Genomic DNA, 22,205 nt, shown 5'->3' with positions numbered 1-22,205 from the left:
TACATATCGCTTTATTTAATTATTAATAAAAAATTCCTTTCTTCGTATTATTTTTATTTTATTTCGTAAATTACAAGAAAGAAGATGATCATAAGTGAGACATAATATGTAAGACAAAACGAATAACATTATTTATATCTTTTATAATTTATATTATAATCTTTTTTTAATTATATATTTTATTAATTATATAAATTATTATATAAATTATTATATAATAATATTTAAAAACGACACAACTTTAAGTGAGATAATTTGAAAATAAGAATAAAAAACTTGATGATGAATTTTAATAATCGTCTAACCATTATTTTCTCAGGCTTGGCAAGAAAAGAATTAAAAAATCTAATTTATAATTCATATAGAATATAATAAAAAAAAAACATCGATCTTATATATCTATAAAACAAATTACTCATATGTAACGACCAATTACGATTGCCCATTACGTTCCTCTATTTATTATATAATGTTTATCGCTCTCCAGAGCACAATCCGTACCATGAACATTATAAATGCAAATGAATTGTTCCCATTGTTCCCCAAACATGCATATAATATCGCATATATAATTACAATAAAATCAAATTTTATTATAATCATCGAGAAAGATAATTTTTTTAGATTTATTCGCGAATGAAATACGCAAATATTTTAATATTTCTCAATAATCTACGTCAAAATGTACATAGTAAAATGTATATACCAAAATAGGCGTATAAACTGAAAGAAGATGATTCTTTATTCAAAAATAAGTCGAAAATGTAGAATGACAATTTTCGATATAAAGCTTCCTTTTCAACTAAATTAATTATTGAAATTCTATGCGCGTGCACTTGAGAGAGAAACAGTTAAGCATGTTTCTTCGCGCTGTATTCATAATTTTAAACAATGCCATCACTCATATTACAATGTACAATCTCTTACTATTCCTATAATTACGTCTAATTATCTTTCGAGTTATTACCACAAATACAAAGAGATACGTTCTGCCAAAACTTCTCAAGTGCTCTCGTATAAAATTTCACAATGAATTTTCTCAAAAATGAGATCTCGTATCAAAAATTCTCATTCATTTTCGATTTATTTTTGCACAAAGTATCGGCGTCCTCTGAATACATATCATAATTTTCAATACCATATACAATAATTTTTATGTCATTCTTCAATACGTTTATTATTATGAAATAAAAATTCGAAAAGAAAATAAATTGCATTAAATAATTAGCAACAAACAAATTGTAATCAAATGCATATTAATTTACGTTATAATTTATATCTATCCTCTTATGAGTTATATATAAATGGAACGCCATCATAGCATTGCGGTATCGATTGGCATTCACCACTGAGATACAATCGCGTGCTTGGTAATAATTTAGCATTCTTTAAATACAAAACTTCTCCAAAGTATTTCACAATCGTGATTTAACGAGAAATCAACTACGCGAAACGCGCACCGGGGAACGAATGAACTTTGGATTAGCCTTGAACCACGATTACCCTTGTATAGCCAGCTCCACTTCGATCGCGGTTTGCACATCTTTTGTTTTTGTAAAACGTGTTCAAAGCGAGTCCAGAGATCTTTTTCTATTACCATTTATCGTAATATTTTAAAATGTATATGTTAGGTATATGCTTTACTAAAAATGATTAAATTATCCCATTTAATAATATAATACGAATTTTATTGAGATCAAACAAAAAATAACTTTGATTTTTATTTATTTAAAATATATTTATGAATATTAGCCGAGATATATAATATTAGAAAATATTTTTGCATTCTTTAAACTCGAGTTTGAGATAAATAAAAATTTAGATGAGAAAAATAATTTTGGATATATCGGATCATTTTATCTTTACATTCTTTAAAAGTTGAATACTTGAATTAAATAAAAATAACAAAAAACAAGTAAAAAATATATTAAATAAGATACATAATATTGGAAAATACTTTGAAATTTCTGAAAAAATTAATTTACAATATATTAAGCTACTTCATCTTTGTATCTTATGTATATTAGAAATATATTTGAATTAAATAAATCTCAAAGATAGACATATCAATATTTCTTAAGAGAATAAATACGAAAAAACTCTTGAAGAAAAATATATTTTCTATTATTGTAAATTAACAGTATCTTTGAAAAAAAATTCCTTTTCATTCCTTATAACCATATCTCATGCAAAAGATGTAAAGGAGCATATTTTCTTTGATTTTTCATTTTTTTTTTTTTTTTTTTTCCGACCAGTATTTTTCTTTTTCTTAATAAATTTTTTTTTTTTTTTTTCCGACCAGTATTTTTCTTTTTCTTAATAAATTTTTTTTTTTTTTTTTTTTTCAGTACAGTATTATTCTTATTCATTTTACTGAACCATCTCGTTCTTTTTATCATATTTCATCTCTCGATTTACGTCAATTATACATATTTCTCACCCGTGACATTAGAATCCTTATTATCCGCATAGATAATGTGGCTTTTACCGAAGGTGTTAGAACGACACAACCACAATTGTGGTCGCCATGTCGCCAAACGTTCCATGGCAGTATGTCAGGTCGACATGCTAAACCACGAAATTCACTTTACAAGCCACGATGCTCGTACTTGAGGGCCTAACGCTGCTAATGATGAACACCTTGAACTTCTGAATTTTTTAATTTCTAAATAAATATTTAATTTTCTCATAATTGGGAGAAATATTCAAAAAAAAACATGAGAATGAAAAAAAATTTAAGTAAAGTAATGAAAATTAAATGCCATAGCAATTTTGAATAATAAATGTATGCACGAATGTATATTCTTGTTCATAAATATAATTTATTAAAAATGAGATAAACTCAAAATCTCTGAAACACTATTTCTTAATCATCTTTTGAGTTATGATTCTCTTTTTCAAAATAAGAAAAATTTGAAAATAACATAGTTTTATTGCAATAGAACGAATAGCAGGTTTTTGTAAGAGCAGTGTTTTAAGTAACAAAAAGATCGTCTTGATACTCTTATAAAGTATAATAATGAAATTATATTGAAATAAATAAATGATAAAAATCATTAAAATTAATTTTCACAAGTGATCTATAAAATGATCATTGTTCTATAAATCGTTATCATGTAAAATTAATCCTGTAAATATATATTTTGGAACATAATAATTATTATTTTTAATAATCTGCATAAATCATCATATCTTATTCTGTTGAAAATTGTGAGTGATTTTAATTTTTTGATACTAATGAGACTTAATAATTTCATAATTTTGTATAATATATATTTCGAATATTATAAAAATAATAAAGATAAATTTTAAAAATTATAATAATTAAATTAAAATCATTATTCAAAAAATATAATTTAGTTTTAATTCTAGAATGAGTAAAATAACTTGATCATAAAAAACTTTTATTATTACACTCATTTTTGATAAAATCATATCTTCATAACGACTTATTTATAAACAATTTATTTATAATAATAAAATACAATAATAACAAAAAGAATCTTATAGATATATAATTCTCTAATTATTGTTAAGAATCGATCTTTCATTTTTATTGTAGTATAAAATATGTTCCATAAAATGAAATAGAAAGTGCATAATTTCATATTATATAATTTTCTTTGCAAGTACTATAAAAGTATTTGCAAAAAAAAAATCATATAAAAATCAATTTTATTTCTTTCGAATAATTTTCAACGTATCGATATAGAACAATATAAATTTTTTCAAAAAAATTATCCAAGTCGAAGTATCTCCCAAAGTTTTTCCTTGAAAATAGGTTGATATTCTTCCAAAAAAAACAACGTACTGCATCGATAAATGCATTAAAAATTACACAAACCCATTCAAAAAAAAAAAAAAAGCAAAATTGATACTCATATACAATCTCTATACGTCCAGCCAACTAAAAATTTTTAAAATTATCAAATTATTATAAAATTATACGTATTGAATATCACTTGATTCTCATCCAAAGCATTCCTCAATATCATCGAAAAACAGATATTTCAAGTCGTAACATTATTTTATTCAATTTCTTCTCTCGTGTTTCACAAAAACAAACAAAATAAAGAGCACGAAAGGGAGAGACGAAATTGAACTAAAGTTAAAAGTTCATCGCCCGGCAACGAGATCCACCGTATACCCGTTTGTCCTTACAAGCTAATACACGAAAGGAAATTCTTTTGAACGAAACTGCATCCCTACCTGTTCTGTTGTTCGTCGACAGTGACAGACGGGAGGGTTGTTAGACGTTGGCGGAGGCAACGGGGTTGCTCGCCCCGTCGCGATGCTCACCGGCCCTCGAATCGCTCGAGAGCGGCCAGACCCTCTTTCGCGTCCTTTGATCTGCCAGCAACCCCCAAAACGAGCACTACACCATGCTCCTCGGTCCTGTTCAATTCTCCCCCTTCCTCCTCCTTCGGCCTACGCATGCCAAGAATTCTGAAAGCATTAGACGAAGGAACACGTGAGAAACGTGAAAGCGATGAATTTCTTTTCGAATAAGACGAATTTTTCTTGGGGAGAGAAATTTGAGAGATAGAAACGATGTTTCCTTCGAATACGTTACAAGCTTTTACGAAAATTTCGAATCAATTTTTCAATCGCTTACATCGAATTTTCCCCCATACAGTATTTTGTTTCTTGTTAGAAATAAAAGGATTATAATTATGAGAACAGAATCTCGATTGAAAAATTGAATAAATTGTAAACGTATCTATCAAATATAATTAATTTAATGATAATAAGATTTTTTTATCTTTTTCATTTTGAATTTAATTAAAATATAGAAATTGATCAATAAAATTACATAAATAAAATTTTTACAAAGTAACTTTTTGAAATTAAAAAGTTCTAATTTAATTTTGAAATTTCAAAAAATTTTCAAGATCAAATTCTTGAATTTTTAAAACATATGAATTGAAATTCTGTTCTTTGAGATTAATTAAAATTAAAACAATTGGAAAATTAAATTATTTGAATTGAAATTTTTCTTAATCTTTTAAATATTTAAAAAATAAAATAAAAATATTCTATTTTTTTTTTTATGGTGATTCGGATTTCATTGAAACAATAAAAAATAAAATTCTTTTAATATATAAGGATAATAAATATTATCTTATTATTGGCCAAAATTTCATGTTAACATTAAAATTAAATCTATTAATTCGAATTAAAAATGTATAGTTTAAATGTTAAATTGTAAGAATTATTCATGCAAAAAAATCTAGATCTTAAATCTAAATCATTCGATTTATCTCCAATCTATCGACTTTTAAATTCAATTATTACAAATGATAATTGCACATAATGATCTATTACAATTAAAATTGTAATTATTTTAATGCTAATCAATTTGCAATTATAATTAATAACAATAAAGATAGATATCATTATTTAAATTAACGAGTTCTAATAATTAGTTCATCCTCGAATTAAACGATCATAGATAATGAGATGAGACAATGTTCTAAATAATCTACTATTTACATAAATCGTTGACGAAAAATTAAAAATATCTCGAATCTTGCACATTTAATATCCTCAAATTATTAAATTTCACACTTTTCAAAAAACAATCAAAATCATATATTACGAAAACAATATTTTGAAATATTTCAATAATTCATTTTAGAATTTTAGAAGCTCTCGAATATCGAGCAATAATGACATCAGTTATTTCAAACAAACACGATCACGACGAAATTCTGCTATATTTTCAACCGAATTCCTATTCTCTCAGCACAATAAAGAAATTTAATCATCGCCAGACAGTTGAATAATAGACGCCAAATAAATTAAATGCATCACAAGCTTGAACGTTTCTCTTTCACAACACCTTCATTATTCCATTCATCTTCGGCACGTATATATACACGGGCAAGGAAACTCGTCACATAATAACAATTATTAACCCTTCCTTTGTGCACCATTTCATCATCCCGTTAATGTCCTTCTCGTTAATATCCACGGATTCCACGTGGTTCTACCATGCGAAACATCGGTACAGGGCTGTAATAACTGTCAGGTGCGGGGACGTAATTACCAGCAGCCTGTGAAAGCAACACCAGTTTCGAGAGGAAGATTTGTTTTGTTCCGGGAATCGTGACGCTTGAAAGCGTGTGTTGAAACGGAATCTTGAAACACGCTCCCAGAATTTCAAATACGCTTAATTTCACGGCTTTTTAATTCATTTTATTCAATCTTCGTTGATCGATAAAATAAAATGAAAATATCGAATAATATTTTCTTCATTGATCAAATCAAAGGATGCGAATTGTGAATTGAAAATTCTATTAATCGTTTGACAAATTTTATTTGAACTAATTAAAAATTACTTCGGAATTGAAATAATTTATTTCAAATACTTACAACTTCTTTGTTTCGAATTTAATAAAGGATCCATTTAATTTATGACTCGTTTAAGAAATAATACTATTTGAAATCTGTCTTTCAACAAAATTTAAATAATTACGAAATAAAAATAATGTGTTACGATGTATAATTCCAAAAGCGTTCAGGTTTAAGAATAATTACGCTATAATTATTCGAATACTCCAAGGAATATTCAAAAAATATTTCTACTTCAATACAATGTAACACAAATCCCTATTATTAAAATAATAATATTATTACCTCTAACATTATTATGGATCAAAGTCACTTTGCACGAAGAGTACCTTTCGATGTAGCTGAAATGCTAATGTATACACCCTTCTTTACACCTAACGCAATATAACCCGGCCCCCCAGAAGAAGCTGAATGTTTAATCGATTTTATCACAGGTACAAGCAATTTCATTAGCCGAGCAGCCATGTTGTTTAACCGTATACCCTAACCCTTAAAGCTACATTTTACAAAGGGGTTGATACACGGATAGATTAATATTTCGGTAAAATCGTGGCTCACCATCAGGGATCGGGATTAACATAAATTCACGCAAAAAACCGAGCCTCGCATGTTCCATGTATCACGCGATATCAAGGTTTTTTATTAGTTTCCAGTATGCTCGTGAGCACACGAATCGCGCGATTCTTTCCCCTTTCCTCAAAAGCGTGTAATCTAATCCGAGGAAAAAATTAATAACTGTATCATTACAGAGGATGATGGTAATTCTCTGATGTCGAAACAATATCTCTTTTTCGGTTCAATTACTTGACGCTTTGAACAATTTGAAATTTAATTTAAATTTAATTAAGAATTTCAAGAAAATTCCTCATCGACCTAATAAATGCTCGACACACATGCTCAATTTTATCTCTAAACTTGCCTTTATTTCGCGGCAAAAAAAAAAAATTAACCATTTTTCGTGGAAAGAAAGTCAATAATTTTAAAGACTTCGGTCGACATTTGTCCTCGAAAGGTTAATATGAGGATAAATTGTTTTCTAATCGAAAATCTTTGAGATGAGATATTAAGTATTGTAATTACATAATTTTCATTTAGTTGTCGCGTTGACAAATAAGGAAAAATTTCTTATGATTTGATAAAAAAAATTGATAATTATTATTTTAAAGATAATTAATTGTAAAATAATATAATATGATATTAATTGAAAAAAATGAAATTTAAATAGAGAGTTGACTTATCCTTCAAATATCATATCAATATGTATTACATTTTGAATATTTTTTGCCTTTTTATAGATTTTTAAACGCGTAAAAATTCATAAATAATCATAGATGAATTTGGATAAGATTCGAATTATGTTAAAAATAGTTCATTGATAATCCTCGTGGTACAAATTATATAGAATACGAATAATATATCATGTAAAATACCTTCATACATGCCAATTCAACAAATTATTTTAAAAAATTCAGCAATCATAATTTTATTTTATATAGAAAATTGTAATATATACGAAATTATATATGAAGCAATTATTTATTAATGGAATATCACTTTAGGGAATGAAATTAATCCTTAAAGTTTCATTATTTTAAACAGTAAAATATCCAGCTTTTTCCTACTTATTATAAAAAATATTCCCAGTTGAAATTGAAATGGAAAATATGAAAAAATTTAATTTTTCACTCTCAAAGAGATTTTTGCTCGAAGAAAATAATTTTCTCTGTTATAATCCATTACGCCCTACATACACGCAAATTTTCATTAAAATCAGATTTTTCAAAAGCTTTTAACACGCTATACTTGTTACGCAAGCTTCGATTATTATATTAATTTAAACTGCCTCGCATCAAATCAAATAACCCAAACCCTAATCCCTATCCCCAATCTGTTTAGATTCCATTTACAATCCGATAATATCAACTGAAAGTTAAATTAACTAAACATTTTCTATCCCGAGACCCAAGTTAACCAATCACAAGCCAACATTTCAAGAAAACGCCGAGGGCGTATCTGAATGGGCAATGAGACCGTTCGCCTCTATCTGAAAACTTAACACAGCGGTTGGCAACCTCGATCGATCGACGTCCCGACATAACTTCCCATTACCTTTCACCCTCTTTGAGAGTACAGGAAGGAACAGAGGGCAGGATATAAAAATTTATCTCGTTTCAGAGGTGTGAAAAACGAAAGAAAGGAAGGAAGGAAGAAAAGGGGAATCCTATTTATCTCAATTTCTCCTCGCCCAACACGACAACGAGGAATCGACGAGTCGCTTCGGTTAAAAACGTGATGCTCGCTAAACGACGTAACTTTTATCGGCTAACATCTCGACTTTGCAAACTGAGTTGTTACAAGGAGGACAGTCGCGGCGGCTGATGGGTGGAAGAGGTTGGAAGAGGTTCGAAAGTCGTTTAAACTTCAACGAGGGTTTGGCGCCAGCACTTACACTCGAATTGCCCGGGCACAGCCGCGAGGAAAAATAAAGCGAGGGGTTCGGATACATTCATCGCATCGTCCTGACGTTTACACATTTTCGAGGGTGTGCAATTTGCAAACAGAGCGTAATCTTGGATAAACGTATGCGCAGACTGTAATGTTATTGATCTTTTCGGGAGGAATCTTGGTAAAATTTTGGCTAATTGGTTATTTAAGCGTTTTATTAGTTGTTATTCGAGATGTGAGAATGTGTGGGAAATTATATTATATGTTATTTACATTTAATTAGATTAATAATTAAGATTAATAATGATTAATAAAATCCGATTTGGATTATTGATCCTTTGAAATTAAAGATATTTTCTGTGTCTTATAGAATCATGAAAACAATCCTAATCCATCTGAACATTCAAGAAATTTATTATATAAAAAATTAATAATCTCTAAAATATTAATTAAAAAATTTCTTATTTCTGAATTATTTGATTAAAGATGAAATAGATAGGAATTATTGATTTGGATATTTGGATTTTTATATTATCAATCCTAATTCATATAAAAATTCAATAATTCTATCAAACAAATATGACCATCTTTGTATCTTATTTAATCAAAAATTAATAAAATGTAACTCCAAATCATTGATTTCTCAAAGACAAAAATACTTGTATCTTATATGAACTTGATCTATGTTAAAAGTCTAGGAAAGATATTTTCTGATTCTATTTTTTTATTCTTATGATAGACATATCATAATCCTAATGACAAGATTCTAATCTATAAAAAGGATCCAATAAATCTATGAAATAAACATATAATGGCCATATTAATTCCCTAAACTTAAAGTTTCTTCTCAAATATATTTCAAGATCCTAATTTATTCAAAGAATTCTAAAAAATTCATTTAACAAAAACATAATCATTTTATTATCTGTATCCTACTTCTGTCAAACATATTTTAACATCCTAATTTATCCAAGAATTTTACCAAACAAGGATATAAGCATTTTCGTTTTTCTCTAATCTTTATTTCCATATGATCTTCAAAATATTAATTAAAAAAAAAGAACTATAAAAAGAATCCATAAAGGATATAATAAAAATTGACTATTTAAATGGCTACATAAATCTATATTCAAATGTATTTTTTTTCCATTATCATTCAAAAATTACCTATCAAAAATATCAATAGGAAAACAACGTGTTCCAATAGCCAAATATAGATTGCTATAAGTCTCATTGAATATTGCTATTAATATGCAATTTGCCTTTACTAATCGTTCTTCTCTAGCACATGGAAAGTTACTACTCAATATCCATACGGTCGATATCGATGTGAATGCGAGCTTCGGCTACCTCGGTTTAATCAACGAATCTGCATGAGCGGAGTTACAGCGTGATTCAATCAAATTTCGTTGGATATTTCAATATCGGCCGATTGAATTTTCGAGGGAAAGCACGGACGTATACGAATATGTTTTCCTCTTAAAAACTCGTATCGTTATTCCAACGTGAAAGTTCCACGAATTTTCGAGAAGAACGCAAAACAATACCGACCTCGCTACGAAATTTCATTTCCAGGAATTATTAAATTATTTCGTGCGATCGTCATGTTATTAAAAGCGGAACAATATCGCGGAATATCTTTATAGTTTTTATTATAAGTAGTTTTTATTGATTTTTAAGTAAAATAATAATTATTAAAAAAATAAATCAAATATATTGGTTTAGGTTATGTGTACATTAGAGAAATTGAAATGTAATTAAAAAATAGGCAGAAGTGTAATTAACATTTACTATTATTTACTAACATTTAATATTAACATTTTATAATTTAATAATTTATAACTTCGAAATATTCATATATTTATATTTTTAATCTTTTCTTTTATTTTATTTTAGCATTTTATTATTTTTTAGTTTTTAATTTTTCGTCATATTCATATGATATGTTCATTCATTTGTAATAATTATAATTTCTATGTTCAAAATGAAATTTAAAACTTCTTCTCATAAATGAGAAAAATTCTGTTTAGGAGATTAAAAAACATAAAATGTTAAATGTAAAACTCCACTTTCACATTTACGTTCATAAAAATATGAATTTGCATAAATATCCTATTTATGCAATAACTCACGAAAATATTCAAATGCTATCTTACAGAGAGATTTATTTAAACCGAAAATTCTGGTGAAAATTCGTATATATGTAGAATATAATGGATCATACATGGAATAACTTTTTTTTTGACAGAAAATCCTTTGAGGATAGTAAAATTCTCTCTCAAAATTTCGATATTCCCTTATATTTTAGAAATTATCTATACAATATATTGACAATATATTTTATTTTTCATGTTACAATACTAAAATCTGAATATTTTGTATTTTGCTCTAAAATTTTGCTCTATCTCATACAATTATATTAAAAAAAAACATTGAAACTTTACATTAAATAAAAAATCATTTCACGAGTAATTTTTCGTTTAAAAAGATATCCATACATATAATTCGCGTCTTATAAGATTTATAACTTTTGTACAATGTGCAAATCTAATGTATATATTTGTTAAAAATTTTATTTATAATTCGAATAGTTTTATATATTATAATATGTATATTATGTATAATATTATGTATAATATTATGTATAATATTAATATTTCAATAAGATTTTTTATATTAATTCGTTGACCTGGTTTCGTCGATACCAAATTTTGTCGAATTGTGAAAATAATGCTTCGTCAGATTAATTATGTAGGGAAGAGGTTAGCCAAATATACTTTATATTTACTGTTCAATATCTGTATTATTAAATAAATTGATATAAAAAATACAACGAGTACAGCGCATAAAATCAACAATAACTAAATGAAAGGAAATTGAAACGGAACAATAACCATTTCACTGATTAATATTTTACAAAGAGCATATACTCTTATAAGTATATGACACTTTAGAAAGTTGTAGGGTAAGCCACGAAGAAAGAATAAGGAACAGGCAAATCCCACGAGAATGCAAGATATCTTCATATAAAAGTAATGGAAGAAATGAAATTTTTCGGAAATTATATTATCATTGCGTATTAAATTTTTTCACTGTCCAAGCCATCAAGGAAGGAATAAAATTTAGGATGTTTCAAATAATATATACTGGTATGTATAAACAATAACTGGTTTCACACAAAACCAATGAAACCATTTTTTTTTTATTTTTTTATTTTTAATTTAATTTAATTAAACAGAAGAACTAATTTTCAATAAAATCTTTTTTGAAACGATTGTTTGAATGAAATGGTTTTATGTATAATTAACTTTTTGTTATTCCAATAAGTTTTATTAAATTGAATGATATTTATTAAAATCATTTTTTTTTATTCTGTATAGTCACAGAATTATAATGCAGAATGTTAATGAAAAATATTATAATAAAGTATAATTTTAATAATGTTCTTAGACTCGTAAACATTTATAAAAATTAAAATAAATCTCACGATTTTTTAAAAAAATATAGAAATGTACCGCTTCCTACTTATATTGTTTATACATACATCAAGTATTTTATCGACTTTTAAATAGACATAAAATCTAAACAACAAAATTATTTTATTCTATATCGATTTACATCAAATGTTTGTTAATGGAAATAATTACATGAATTACATAAATCTTCGAATAATTACAATGATTAAATAATTATTAATTTAAATTTTAATTTTCTTACTTAGTAGACTTGTATCGATCCCTATAAAGATACTATCAAAACTCTCTATATGTAAAAAAAAATAATTAATTATTTGAACAAATTGTCTAAATTCGAACAATCTAAATTCGAACAAGAAGAACGAAACTTCTCAAACCTTCCCTTCCCCTCTTATCAAATTTCCTTACAGACATAAAACACACCCTTAATCCCTGCCTCGCAAAAATCGCGAATCCCCGCACAATTTAGCAACGCGATTGCATTGGATGTATAACGTGGCACATAATACGAAACTTAACACGACATTTCAGTTACATATCCCGGATGACGAAAATATTTCTTTGGCTTAATTCAACTGACTGTGTACGGGCGGCGAAATTCCTAATGGCATTAAGGTCTTACAACCAACGTCCTGGAGACCTGTCTGGAGATATTTCACGCGGCTCAGGATAATTCATGACCACATCCTGCAGAAACCGGTAATATTCCTGGTTTTCCCGTGACACCTTCCACGATGTAAATCACCCTCCCTCCCTCCCATCCCTCGTCCATTCCCTCGAAGGGGAAAAGTAAAGTGGGGTGGAAACTCCGTGGATGTCATTTTTCGAAAAATAACTCGTAACCGTCTTTTCCATTAAAAAGTTTGATTTCAACGGATACGAGATTTCGAATCGGTCGAAACAGAAGTTTGTCAGACGGGCGAATAGATGGACGAATAGATGCACGGTGGGATGGGATGGCTGGAAAGATACTCAGAGAGGTATGGGCCACGTTTCAAAGCTTCCATTCCCATGGATGGCAATAATTCATCACCTTACCTTTTCTCGTAGCTTTTATTCGGATTATTACGAGGATACGACGCCATTACGAGGTATTCGCCCATTCGCTATTTCTAATTGTTAGAGGGGGCTTTTCCTGTGTTTTGTTGGGGATTAGCTGGGGATAAGAAAGGGATCGCGGGATTCTGTTCGTCAGAAATTAATTGTCGAAATGATTATTTGTTACGAGAGATGATGAGAATTAATTTTTTTAGGGTCTTAGCAATAGAAGAAGAAGGATAAAAATATTTTAAAATTAGAATTATTGTAGAATATCTTTGAAATATTACTGAGACAAATTTATGTAATTTACTGGAATGGATAAGGGTAAGAATTTCAAAAAAATTTCAATATATAATGAAGGAATTATATATATATATATATAATTCGTTTAGCATGATATATGATTAGCATAAAGAAATTTAGATTAGAATAAATCATAAATTATGAGAAAAATTAAATAAATAATTGTCATTAATATTCTTCTTCCCATCCATCATGGCCGTTTTCACACCATTAAATTGTCACGAAGATATCGGAAATTCGCGAATTATCAAGTTACAATATTACTTTACTATTTTTAAATAACTTATTAACACGTTTCTATATCGATTGCGTAATTATTCGAACAAATATTTCGATAAAAAATTGCGCTACTTTTGACTTTTTTAATTTTTCTCCAATTATTTTTAAGATTCATTCAAAAACTGCAAATTGATCATTATAATCGTTCGAAACTGGTTTTTCTTTTTCACTTTACGTGAAACAGCATGAAAATATATTATTCAAGAGGTGTGATACTCGTAAGAAGATAGTTTTGGATCGTTAGAAGTTTCGAACAACGATATATTCGAACGATTTTTCCGAAGGAAAAAGGTAGAGGGGTTGTAAAGTAACGGTGTCGAGACACGAAGTGGAGAGGAAGCCAGAGTTTGGAAAAGAAACGATAGAAGGGAAAAGCGAAATGGCACGCCTTCGTTGAAAAGGTAAAGCATCCCTCCATCTTCCCTGGATGGAGTACACATAGCCCCCCCTCCCCTATACCTGTGTAAAATACACGCGTGCAGCCGATACATGGTGTATCGATTTCACGAAAAAGGGGGCCAGTGATACCACTTTGCCGCGTGCATCAAATCCATTCTCGCTTCGAGCATTCTCATACTTATATAACATTGATGAAACGTGCATACGTGCGAAGAAAGCACTCTTCTCGCGAAAGACTAGACGAAAATCGAGACGAAATCAATTCACGTCCGATATTTCTTTTCTCGTCGAATCTCAAAATTGAAAAAAAAGGAGCTATGTTCGCTTGTCAATGTGTGTATGTGTATGTGTGTATGTGTGTGTAAAAGACACAAAAGTAAAATTTAAAAGTGAAAGACATAAAAATATTTGTAATATTTAATAATGATAATGATAAGTGTTTGTTTAGTAAACAATATAATATATTTTTATTCGTTGTTTACAAATACATGAAATCTATTAAATGATAGTAAACAATGATGATGCAAAGATATAGCAAAGATATAGAAGTACAAAAAAAGTGTAAAAATAAGTTCATTTTTGAAGAAATTGAATTTAAAAATTGATCAAATGTAGGAAAATTTAGCTGATTATCGATTCTATATGAATGAATTATTGGATAAATAAATATGTAAGTATATGCTAAAATAAATGAAAAATGTAGAATATCATTTTTAAAAAACTGAATTTGAAAATTGATTAAATGTAAGAAATTTTTGATCCAATGATCCAATTCTTTAAACTCCTTATATTTTTATTTCTTTTCCACACTCTATATATATATTTTTCCATATATTTAAATTACTTCGTAATTTGATTAATTAATATTTCAATCCTTTAGTCCACGAAAATAATTAATGTGTATATAATTACAAAGTGAACATCTTCCTCGATTACTCCCTGAGAGTTACATAAATTTCGTTAAAATTTAATTAAATCTATTTCGGCTACCATGTACCAGCGACGTTTTCACGCCTTCAACTTCCAAATACACGTTATATTAAGGGAATTTATCGTGGTGTTCACGTTCACCTTATTATTCGTCCAATATAATTATATGTAAAAATTGTTTGCACTATATAAAGATTTATTAGAGATAAACCATTGAAATCATTTTATTAAAGAAAAAAAAAAGACAGTAATTTTCATTGGAATAGTCAATTAAGTTCCTTTAGAAAATATAAACAATGGGAATGCTCGTGTTAAAACAATCTTATTTTATTGTATGTTACGAACTAATTTACTACAAATTGCTCGATTGCCGTTAAAATCTTTTTTCTGTCTTAATTAATCGATTCAAGGGAAACTGGAATTATTACGAAATACGTTAGTCAAGGTGTAAAGAGATTAAATTTTAAATGTTTTGTGTAGGATCAAAATTATACGATAATTTTTATTTATTAAAACTTTTAGTGTAAATCATTTTTTCTTTTTTAATAATAAACGTCAATAACGATAATATCATCGTTAATTGTAATTTACAAATGTTAATTTACGAATAAATCATAAATGTAATATTTTTCAAATATATGGTTCATTAAATGATGAAATTTTCTATATTTTATTTCATAAATCCTTCATACTTATGAAAAAATTATGAGAAACTTATATTGGATCAAAAGTGATCATCGCTTCCTAATTTTCTGCTATCCAACTATTAACAGAAAAATCGATACTTTGATTTCTCGATTATCTTATCACATTATCATTGTATATACCAAGAGAAAAATAACAATGAAGAATAATAGAGGTGCTAAGAAACTTGAAAAATGGAGCATTGAAAAGTTTCGTTTTGTGACGTGTTATTCTGTATTTTTCAAATTTATTCGCACAAACCACAAAGTGAAGAAGTATTCTCATAAGGAAATAGCATAAATTCATAGCCGCCACTAAATCAGCCAAAATAAAGACCGTCTGTTTATCGAGCACTCAGCATCTGTGAAAAAGTTTCCTGGTAACCATTAAAACGACCTATCTTATCGACCGACAAATATCCGCCTTGCTATCGAGCTTTTATCGTGAAAGCTCGCCCTAACCTCTAAAATAAAGAAGTGACAATTTCAGAGGGATGAAACGCGGATAAATCTCTTATTTTCTCTTTTTTTCTGAAAAGAAATTTTTAACGTGCTATTAACATTATTAATATTTATCGATTTTTTTATTTTTGTATTTTATTATGTATTTTTTTTGTATTTTTACGTTTAAATCAACATGTTAATATTCAAGTATGTAAATATTTTTCTATTTAAAATTGAATTTAAAATTTTTCATTTTTTCATTTATAAATGTTTAAATTATAAATTGTATTGTATTGTATTTGATATATTTTTGCTATTGATTTAGATTCCAAGATTATGATTTTATTATTAGAAAATTACCGATACAATTATTACTTTTTATTAAACTTTGTATTAAATTAAAACATTATAATAATTGCTTATATATATTGGATTAAATAATATTATTTATTAAGTTATTATATTATATTTACAATATAATTTATAATATTATAAACTTAATAAATAAACCTTAAACAATAATTTTATTAATTATATTTTGTTTCAATCTTAAAAATATTAATAAATTATTTCTAAAAGATATTACAAATATATTAATACTTTGTATAAGTAACGTTTAATTATTCAGTATCAAAATAATTTATATCCATGAAATTAAAAATAATATAAAATTATCAAAGAAATATTAAATTTTACGCAATTTAAATAATGTTTTCATCATTTGCATAATTAATCACAAAAATAAAATTATTTTTTCGAAAAAAAAAGAAAAGAACGATCAGTAATTTTTTTTATTTAAAATAACTGTTCTTTTGCAATCCTAAATTCTAAAATTATTGAAAAAAAATTTCTTTAATAAAAATCCACTACAATTAATCAAAAAAAAAAATAAAAATATTTTTCCAAAGACTAAATCAGAAGATCAACAAAATCCCTTTTTTTTTTTTTTATTAATGACAATCAACGTTCCTTTCCAATCATAAACCAATTCTGAGTTAATAGAAAACACTTAATAATATCTGTTCGCACAATAAAAAAAAATTAATCAAAAAAAAAACTAAATAAATAAAAATCCCTCTCTAAAAGCTAAATTAAAGGATCAATAGCATTCTCCTTTTATTTACAACGACCAAACGTTCTTTATCAATGCTAAATCACCAACTCTCACGCGATATTTCGAGCAAAGTTCTCGATATCCAACAAAGAACGAAATAAACGAATTCCATGGAACTTTGAGATACTCCCACTCACAAATTATTATACTGGTTGAGCATCTGTATCCAAGAAACATCGAGCATGGTAGTTCTATTGAAGACAGAGTTGGTCGGTTTGCTCTTGGTATCTCCGCAACATACAGCTATTACATGCTACCAAGATGAATTATTGGAACGAACGGTATGAGGAAGGTCGCATAGATGGAACGGCCGGTGTTCGATTTGCCGTTGAATAACGGTGTGTGGCTCGTTCGTTCGCAATATCCTAATGTCCTATCGAGTTCTCGCAGCCCTTCGATAAAACCTCGCAAACAGGATCCGTGGATTACGTGAATGCTAACTCCGTTCTTGTGGAACTATGCGCCCTACATCCGGTCTGCTTCTGTGTATGGATGCTTATGAATTACGTCATTTCAAGGCATAGTGATAGTGGCATTTCGAGATAATTTATCTGACCACGATACCAAGAAAAAATAAAAATGTATAAACGATCCTTTAATTTTATGTTAATGAGATTGTAGTACTTTATGTATATTGTTTTTTGTTTGCAGAATTTGCATATTTTGTATATTTTTGAAGTTTCGTGGCATGATTGAGTAACATTTTCAAATAATTTATTAAATGGAGAAAAGGAAAAATTATAGGGTTCTTTGACTTTAAATTTTATATTTTATGAATATGGATTTACATACACTTTTATTATAAAATTTTAAAGTATATTTTGAAATGATTTTCATGAATATTTTTTGAATTTTATGAAATGATTTTCTGTGAATATTTATATTTGTATAATTTTTATACTATATTGTATGATTTATATATTTTGATATATAAATATTTTTATGTTATATTTAGATTTTAATAGAATATAATTAATAGAATATAGCACAATTAATTTTCATTTATTTATAATTTTTTAGGCTCTTTCGATTCTCATAAAATTCATCCAAAATTATCAATTAAAAAATATCTATCATATTTTGTATTTACATATTTTCTATTGATAAACTCCGTACTTAATTTTAACTATTGAAAAATTGTTATTTAAATTAAGTCTTAACAAGTTTTATTACAGTAATAATAATATTTCTTTATTGAATTAAATATTCTCTGGATTTGTGTAGCTATAAATTATTCATATTTTCTTTTTAGTTTTTTATCTTCCTAAATCAATAATCAAGTCTGCAAATATTCCTAAAAAAATATCCATTCATGTCTTCTTACACACTCTTCTTTTGCAGCCTAATAAAAACTTTGCTTTTAATACTTTTTATTAATCATAAATAAATATTTTTATTTTATTTATTTTTCAAGATAGGAATATCTATTTATATGTGTATTTATTTTTACATGTTTTTTACATATTTACATTTTTATATATTTATTTTATGTAAAATCGTGTCATTTTATTTTTTATTACGTTTAAATTTAAATTATTATATGAATTACGTATTCTTAAATAGATAAAAGAGACAGAATTAATTATAATTCAATTTATAAATTAACAAAATATATCTATATTTATTTTTTATTTTTATATTAATATTTTTTATATTTATATTACTATTAATTTCTTCAATTTATTTTTAAAATTCTCTCGTATAACATAATTTTATCAAAAAAATGAATATAAAAGTATTTCAACCCCTATAATATTTCTAAAAAAAAGAATAAATCATATTTCGAGAGAGCAATTAAAATATAATATTATAAGTACAAAAAAAATAAAGGTTCTAGGATAATTATAGGAGAGAAAGTATCTGAAGAAGTAATTTTATATATAATAGAAAAAATAGCATATTAATTCGTCGCGCTAATAAGGATAAAAGATCTTCTCACAACCGTGCTTGCTTGATAAAAATATAAAAGTTTCGAAAAAATGATGTTGACTAAAAAAAACAAGTTTCGAGATCGTGAAGATTCGGTTCTCTCGTGTTTCGAGCGAAAGTATAAGCTTTCATAATTTACCCACATTCGAAGTTGAAAAAAAAGAAGAACTAGATCGAAAGATACTTGATAATAAACATGACAACAGAGAAACATGACAAAGTTTTCTAATTATGGTTAAATCTTACAGGAAATCGGCTTAATTGGCAACCAGGCTTTTATCAAATTATTACCAAATTTTCAAGTTAAGGAGAACTTGAATTCGATGGCAGTTGTTCCATCTATTTTTGCAATGTGTATTTGCAGATACAATTATGATGTTATTTGAAATCATTGCCGACAATAATTTAAAAATCGTTGTTTTTTTTTTAATCACATCAATTATGTGATTAAAAAAATATAAATTCGTAGTATTGGAAAATTCTTTGTTTAATCACGTTTTATTATTACAATTTATCTTTTCAAAAAATTCAATTCTTATGGATTTATAATTAAAAAAGAATATTATATTAATTTTTAAATTATACAATTAAATTATAGATAATATAAAATAGTTTCCAAAATCAGGTTTAAATTTTATTCATACTTTTAAGATTAATCCGCCGAATGACTGTCACAGAGCCTATATAATGAATACAGATTGCTTAATCCATGATTGTCTTAAGCCAATGAACATCTATCTTGCTTTACATGATTAAATTTCTAATAATATTTTAATATGACATTATATTATATAAAATCAAATATTTTGTACCTTATTTTACATTTATTTTTTTATTTTTTTAAAATAAAAAGATATTTTCATTACATTAATTTATTTTGTATTTTTTTTTTATTAAATGTTTTATCACAATAAACGATATACGAACATAATTTATTTTAAAGAAAAAGTATAAAAGTATAAATAATATATTTATATGTTTAAAACTATGAGCTCTAAATACCACTGAAGAATTAAAATGTTGCTAATATGAGAGAGAATAAGATAATTGCAAATGATAAAGTTCATTGGGAAGAGCAAACACGTTTAAAACAAATTTCGTTTACATCATTGTAACCTAACTGTATTGTCAAATTATCGTTATCTCGCAATAATGAATCGTACGCTAATGCACACTAACCACGGGTTGCAGTTGGACTGCAATCTGGACAAACATGATTATACGAAGCTAACGAGACCGAGACACGCTTGGGGGAGAAACGACACTCAATGCAGAATATCGTCAATGCAACGATGCGTTTGATTTGCCTAATAATAGTATTCGAACCGTACAATATTCCATACTGGACGTGTGTCAATCAACTCGCGAATCAGGCACAGGTAAATGTTTGAATTGGAAATCATCCAAGTAATTGAGGTCATTAACCTTTTGGAAAAGCATTAGATTGATCGAACGATTATGTTGGTGAATTTTTAATCTGATAAATTGGATTTTTCCTTCATAATTTTTTTTTTTTCTTTTTGAAAGTAGATATTGATTTCATAATATATAATATTTCATAATACCTACTAATATTTTTCATTTTATTTTTGAATTTTTTTCATAATACAAATTGATCCTTAAAAAAGGTTCTAAAAAATCTAAGGTTCTATAAAATCTATGTAAGATTAATGATCAGGATGAATTTAAGATGAATTTTTTTAAAATTTAACATTTTAAATGTATTAAAAATATTAAAATATTAATATAATAGTTTTTAATTATTAATATTAATTAATTAAATACTTTTCAATATTAAAATAATTTAATTTAAAAAAATAAATTTCATAAGAGAAAAATTTATTAAGCATAATATTTATTACTACTACAATATTTAATTATGTGATTCCAAGTTATTCTGCGTGAGAGCTCTAAAAATTAGTTTTAAAAAAATAATGAAATAACGAAATAATAAAAAATAATAAATAAAAATAATTAAATAAGAAAAAGAATACAGAAATAATTATAATAATTGAATAAGAGAATAATATACATCGTACAAAATTTTTATCTTTTACTTATATTTATATTTATACTGTTTCTTTAAGAATAGAAAATGAATTCAGCAAAACTAAAAAAATCTTAATCAATAACGAATTAATTAGGAAAGTAACGAGATATTAGAAAAATATTAATAAAATTAATATTTATTAATAAAATTAATATAAAAGAAATTTAAAAAAATAAAATAAATACATTGAATATGTATTATTATTTTCAGCAATAATATTTAAAATAAAACAAAAATATTTTCAAATATGCTTCAAATGAAATATTATTTTAAAAACTTTTTCCAACAAATAAAATATTTTATTTTCAAAAGTACACATAACAAAATAAAGTACGCTGTTTACTATCCATTTCTTAAAATAATATTTTACCGATTTCTTGAATATCGATTTACACTAAGTAAATAGAGAAAGTCTAAAAAGAGTCAATAGAAAATTGTTCTAAAATTATAGACCGATGATAAAAACATTTTTCTTCAAAAAAAAAAAAAAAAAAAAAAAATATTTAAACTAAATCCAACGTTTCTAGTATTACCGGATAAAAACAGGAAGAGTCCAACTTTAAAATTACGTTCCATCCCTTTGATATTTTTATTTTGAAACTGTACAAACAACAACATTTCCGCTCGAATCTGATAATCTTGTCGCGAGTCCGTTTGAAATTTGAAACGAAAAAAAGAAAGAAAAAAGAAAAAAAAAGAAAGAGAGAAATATTCAAAAGTTGAAAGATTGAAGAGAAAATCTTCATAGTGAAAAAGCT

The 22,205-nt window shown here is 26.4% G+C and overlaps 1 protein-coding gene across 4 annotated transcripts in view; it reads right to left on the bottom strand.

The window, feature by feature from the left end:
* LOC102670659 (inactive rhomboid protein 1) overlaps window positions 1–22,205 on the bottom strand; it is a 394,154-nt gene that overhangs the window by 352,857 nt on the left and 19,092 nt on the right. For all 4 annotated transcript variants that reach the window (XM_031508529.1, XM_031508528.1, XM_031508531.1 and 1 more), the window contains one exon: window positions 4,210–4,446. The gene's annotated coding sequence lies outside the window, so the exon portion shown is untranslated. The remainder of the gene's footprint in view (window positions 1–4,209; window positions 4,447–22,205) is intronic.

Source organism: Apis dorsata, unplaced genomic scaffold (genome assembly GCF_000469605.1).
Source record: "Apis dorsata unplaced genomic scaffold, Apis dorsata 1.3 scaffold_88, whole genome shotgun sequence".
NCBI lineage: Eukaryota > Metazoa > Arthropoda > Insecta > Hymenoptera > Apidae > Apis > Apis dorsata.
The sequence above is the reverse complement of the archived record's forward strand: the minus strand, read 5'-3'. Positions and strand labels throughout refer to the sequence as shown.